The sequence below is a fragment of the Micropterus dolomieu genome, linkage group LG18 (assembly GCF_021292245.1).
Source record: "Micropterus dolomieu isolate WLL.071019.BEF.003 ecotype Adirondacks linkage group LG18, ASM2129224v1, whole genome shotgun sequence".
Lineage (NCBI taxonomy): Eukaryota > Metazoa > Chordata > Actinopteri > Centrarchiformes > Centrarchidae > Micropterus > Micropterus dolomieu.
The window spans coordinates 2,231,150-2,237,296 of record NC_060167.1 but is presented as its reverse complement, the minus strand read 5'-3'; positions in this window follow the sequence as shown (position 1 = coordinate 2,237,296).

Genomic DNA, 6,147 nt, shown 5'->3' with positions numbered 1-6,147 from the left:
CACTTGAGTACCAGAGGTGGAAAGAATTACATTTACTCACGTTACTGTAATTGAGTAGTTTTTTTGTGTAGCTTTATTTCACAGGGGTTCTGCGCTAATAGGCCGTCTCGCTGCACTTTATGAAAGGTACGAGCTGATTTTATCCGCCTCTGAGCCGAGAAAGTTGGTGAGAGAGACGAGACAGAAAGGCAGAACGATCTCTGTGTGAAACGGCGGTCACATCTGCCGCTCTTTTTGCACGCCGCTGGTTCCGCTAAAACCGGACCGCTACATGAAAGAACACATGGTTGCGGGATAATACTGCAAACTTTTGTTCTGTATTTATCGAATCCGACATATGCGGATATTCTTTCTTTGATCGCCGTATGAGGCGGCTACACCCTCACTCCCCCCGCTTCCCCTCCCGACTCTCTCGTCCCTCAACGCCCACCCCCTTACAAATCTACGCCAAACACACACAAGTAGCATGAAATTAATATAAACAGCAACCAATGAACCCTCCTAATCCGGGTGTTTTTAGATCCCTTGGTATATCGGGGACCAATTTAAGTGCGACACACAACAAACAAGAATGCTGGGCTGTTGCATCAAATAGACATTACATGGCAATATTTGCCGTATCATTTACCCGCTAATGTGGCGGGTAGCCTTCCAACATTTAGCCGCCAAATCGAAAATTCACTCACATTTGGGGGGTGGCGTGTGGTCATTTCCATCCCTGATACTAACGTTTGACATCCCATTAAAATGACCACCTGTTTGAATGTAAATAGGGAAATGACTTCATATACAGTCCAGTGTTCCCCGTTTTCCCGCGAGTCTAATCTGTTCCGCCACAGTTTCTTAATGACGCCAAAACATTCTCAGATTTCTCATTATAACATTTAATGTTGTTGTTGTTGACCATTGATTTGGCAAAGTATCTGTCAAAAAAGTGAAGGCGCCATATGGCTTTGCTCCCTTATCAAATCGCAAAAGACTGCAATATAATTAAATAAATATAATATGTATAAATAAGATGTTTAATCAATATAAATGTTACTTTTGGAGGTTAAAAAAGTAACTAAGTAGCTTTGAGCTACTTTTTACTTTTACTTGAGTAAGTTTTTATACCTGTAATTTTACTTGTACTTAAGTAAAAGTTCATCAAAGTAATTGTACTTTTACTTAAGTAGAATATTTTTGTACTCTTTCCACCTCTGTTGAAGTCACAGCTTTGTAATGAAGGTAAATCTTACCGTCTGCCTGTCTCTGTGTCTCTTCTCTCTGAGAACTGAACAGGAACAGTTTCCTGTTTTGACTCAGTCAGGTGAGGGGCGGAGCTTTGTCAGACCACGTCTGCTAAAACCGGTATTTTCACCTGTAACACAGGGTGTGTTTCATTCCTAAGTCATGATTCACTGCTGGATATGTAGACTGGCGGTGTGCAGCAGGCTGTTGCAGCAGCTGTGTTTATGTCCACAGTAGTTTGATCGAAGTTTATTGTACCTGTGGAGTTCAAATATAACTTAGTGGAGTCCCAAAGTATTCTGGATTTGATAATGTGGATATTGTTGAATTGTTAGTATGTCCCATAAGAGGTACCATGGGTCAGAGGAGTTTCTCTGCCTTCATGTAAACACTGACTCTGAGGGAATGAGCATCAGAGAACCAGCCAGCAGTGAAATCAGGAGCTGTTCGAACACTGGAGGAGGAATGTCAGGGTGGAAACAGCTTGGAGCTGCCTCAGAGTCTTGGCTTGTACAATATTTGGAATAAAAAGCATTTAGCTTTGTTAGCTGCCACAGGGAGAGGTGTATGTTAAACACTGAGTCAGCTGCCTCTGTCTCGTCTTCCTCCTTACAAGAGGCAGTATTTAACTGTAAATATCTAAATCTTTACTCAGCTCCATTTGGTAGTTTTACCACAATTAAATAAAATTGTTGTAACCATGGTAACTGAACCTTCCTTTGTCCTTGTATGTTGTAGTCGTGTCGGATTTTCTGCTGACAGTACAATACAATCATCACCTGTTGGCAAACAAAGGTTTCTAAATCAATATATAATGCCAAGTATTTTAATTTCTTCTGCAGGATCGAATATTAGCAGGTTCACATGTTTGGTTCAGACAAACATCTCAGCAGCTGTTGGACGGATTGTGATGAAATGTGGTTCAGACCTTCATGTTTCCCTCAGGATGAACTGTAAGAACTTTGGTGATCCTCTGACTTTGCATCTAGCGCCATCATCAGGTCAACATGTGAATGTGTCCAACACTTTGGTTTATGACCAAATACCTGCAGAATTGATTACATTCCTATCATCCTCAGCTGCAAATGTTAGCATGCTAAACCTGCTATACCTGCCAAACATCAGCATGTTAGCATGCACCACTGTGCCTAAATACAACCTCACTGAGCTGCTAGCACCGAATCCAAAATGTAGGACGAAATTTGCAGATGACATGAGCTGACGCCTCTGGTCTCAGATACATTCATCCATTTCCATCATCAGGAGTGACCTGAACAACCTTCCAGGCTGTTTCTGCTGGTTTCACCAATATCTGCAGTAGTAGGGCTGACCCCGAATAGTCAAAGATTCAATGCTTCGATGGGCGGAGCTTGATTCGAATGTCAATCTCAGAGTCGAAGCTTCATAACGACGTTATTAAACAAGGATCACGCCATTTTGGAGATATGGGGGTGCTCAACGTGTGATTTTACATAGAACTACCAGTTTTCTCCCAATAAGATGATATACAGCCTGTTACAATATAAATAATGAAAAAATGTTAAAAGAAAAAAGCTTTTAATAAATGTTTTTAAAGTGCGTGAATAAATCCAAAATTATAACCCTAACCCTGGGTCGAAGAGGAACACTTGCTGAAGAGACGGAGCCCCAGCTTCACCGGTGTTGTTCCGACTTGTCCGCACCTCACAGGACGTATGGATCATTTTTCACCATTGATAAACCACTCAAAGAATATTATATAGTTTTTAAACAGTTACTTGAAATTGACCTGTGAGGAACTGCGACGTGTGCAGTTTTTGGCCACACAGCAGGCCCGCAAAACACTGCACAAGACCGGTGAATGACAGGTGAGAGAGAGAGAAAATGGTCAACAAAAAGCCTCAGTTTAGCTGGAAATGTACAGTGTAAGCAGTGACTAATAAGTAGACTGCAGCTCTGCAGCTTCTCAAGATTATAGCAGAGCTACCGTGTGTAACCCCTGCCCCCGCAATCGGCGTGCACAAACACACACTGATTCGACTATCAGTCGACTATAGACAAGACTGCACAATTCTGATTCGACTATGTAAATCCTTAGTGGGGGACAGCCCTAAACTGTAGCGTCTAAACAGCCGCTGGCATATGTTGATAACATTCACTGCTTCTACCGTCAAAATGGAGGCATCTTTATCATAAAAATAGTGTTTGAAATGTCCTACATTAAGAAACTAAAATCCATGCCGTGCCTCTACAGGAGTAGCGTGAGAAACACAGAATGGGATTAATTCTAGAGATCAGGCCCGGAGGCAGCTCGGCACAGCCTGTGCACTTTGCTGCACTCAAAGATAATTTTCAAACTTGTGTTTCTTTTCTCTGTCGTTTATTTTTCTGCCCACTTTTGACAGGTACATCGAGCTTTCCTGTATTACTACGGGCGAGACGTATTCATCCCGGGGAACAATGACCGTTTCATCTGAAATGTATGGATTTCAGAGGCCTGTCTGTGCTGCAGCTTTTCAAAAGGTTGTGAGGGGAAGATTGGTGGCCAGCTGGGATCAAGGTGACAATCATTTATTTCTTGACATCCTTTTTTCCTTCAGGTTTCCTCCAGCGAAGGTGAACCTGTTGTGAGAAATGACTTTCACTACCGTTCCTAGCAACACAGGAAATGCCACTGAGCAGCCTGTTCACCAGTCATGAAGGAGAGATGCTGAGTGGTTAAGGAGCGGTGCTGTGATGGACTACCAACAAGATGAACCTGGTTGTCCTCTTTATGTACGCTTATTCACTTCACCTTGTGCTGATTCTAAAAAAGCATATTGCAGTGTTGATGAGTTCACATGGGAAGATCTGATCTGTGAATATTTTAGTTGATTGGATTGAATGTGGCTGAACCGTCTCATCTGTTACACTCAGTGAACTTTAAGTTTTCTTTCACAACAACTGCAGACGTCTGCTGGATGTCAGTCACTGAAGCAGCCGTCTGAATGCAAACTGAAAACTTCCTTTTCTTTAGTCCCTGTGAGTCTGTCAGAAGTTTAACCTGAACTGGTCTCATTAACCCTCGTGACTCCACAGCTGGAGGCAGCATCGGGTTCTTTGGGCTTCCTGCTCGCGTCAGCTTCTGAATGTGCTCGTATGTGTGTGTAATGACAGATTCAAGGATCGTCCCTGACTGGATCCATCAGTTTCTCAGGACCTGACAGCTGGCGACTACCGACTGTTAAGTATGAGCAGCAGGCTGCCGGGCCGCCGACTGGGGACCGGGAGGTGAGTTTGAATTTGGCAGGTAGAAGTGCATCATCATTGTCTTTGGCAGGATGTACTTCATTAGCTGGTGCAGGAAGGAGATCCACTGCTGCGATTTCTTGGTGTTCAGCTCCTTGGAGATAATGGGGCCCAGGAAGTGCAACGACTCCACAAACATCTCCCCTGTCTTAAGAACATGGAGCTCAAGATAATTCTGACTGCAACAGGTCACCAAATGGTTGATCTCCCACCTGAAGGCGGACTCATCTCCACCAAAGATGAAATGAGATGAGGGTGGTGTCGTCCGCAAACTTCAGTAGCTTGACGGTCTGGTGACTGGAGGTGCAGCTGTTGGTATAAAGGGAGAAGAGCAGGGGAGAAAGAAGGCAGCCTTGAGGGGAACCATTGCTGATGGTCCTTGAATCAGAGACATGTTTTCCCAGCTTCACCTGCTGCTTCCTGTCCGTCAGGAAGTCAGTGATCCACCTGCAGGTGGAGTCAGACACGTTCAGCTGAGAGAGCTTGTCCTGCAGCAGGGCCGGGATGATGGTGTTGAAAGCAGAGCTGAAATCCACAAACAGGATCCTGGCGTAGGTTCCCGGGGAGTCCAGGTGCTGGAGGATGTAGTGAAGGGCCATGTTTACTGCATCATCTACAGACCTGTTGGCTCTGTAGGGGAAATGAAGGGGGTCCAGGAGTGGGTCTGTAATGGATTTGAGGTAGGACAACACAAGTCCTGTGGTCCTTGGTTTTAGGGGATGGGGATAATGGTGGGGGATTTGAAGCAGGCTGGCAAAATTTTTCAAAGCCTCTCAGGTCACATAACTGGCTGCAGTTCAAAGTGCCTGCTATCAGAACAGAGGCTGGAAGCCCGTTCTGTTATGGCCCCTGGAAAGATGTGCAGACCAAGCTCAAACTTCAATAATCCCTCAACTCTCTAAATGATTTTAGACAGAATAAAGGAAGTGGTCACTGCTAACTGCAGCTGCTTTGCCAATTCTATTACCATTACAACTCCTTATTAGATCTATGATCTTATACTGTTGTTTTTATGTAGGGTATTATGTAATACCTAAATGTTTGTGTTGTTGTGCTGTGTCTCGGTGTTGTACAAAATGTTGTTGTGGAGACTTGTTTCGCTGTGTTTTCTGTTGTACCCGATTGGTTCTTATTGTTGCTTGGTTATCTGTTTGATCCTGCTATCTGACCCTGTCTTGACTAGGTCTCACTTGTAAAAGAGGTTTTAACCTCAGTGTGACTTTCCTAGTTAAATAAGAAGAAGTTAAGAAGAAAAGTGTTTTGCTGCAGGAGGTTAGAGCACCTTGGACTTAATGTCCAATAATTCCACTGATGACACCGAAAAGTGGAAAATAAATCTGCTGGCTGATGTTCGTCTCTGGTGAGAGCGCTCCGTGTATCACTGACTCATCACAAACTGAATTTACAAACAAAACATGACAAAAAAAGCAGCAGCCATCAGCGACACCACTGACTCTCCTGTAGACTCGATTTGAGTTTCTGAGCTGTGAGTATTTTGTTTGTGAGTATTTGGACTCGCCTTGATAGCTTGGATGGAAGCATGAATGGGCTCACGAGGTCTTTGTGCATCAGAGGAGCAGCACAGATAAAGGCTCGGTTCCATTTGTTGGATTTTAAGAGTTCCGATTGAATTCTTTTCAGTGAAAAGAC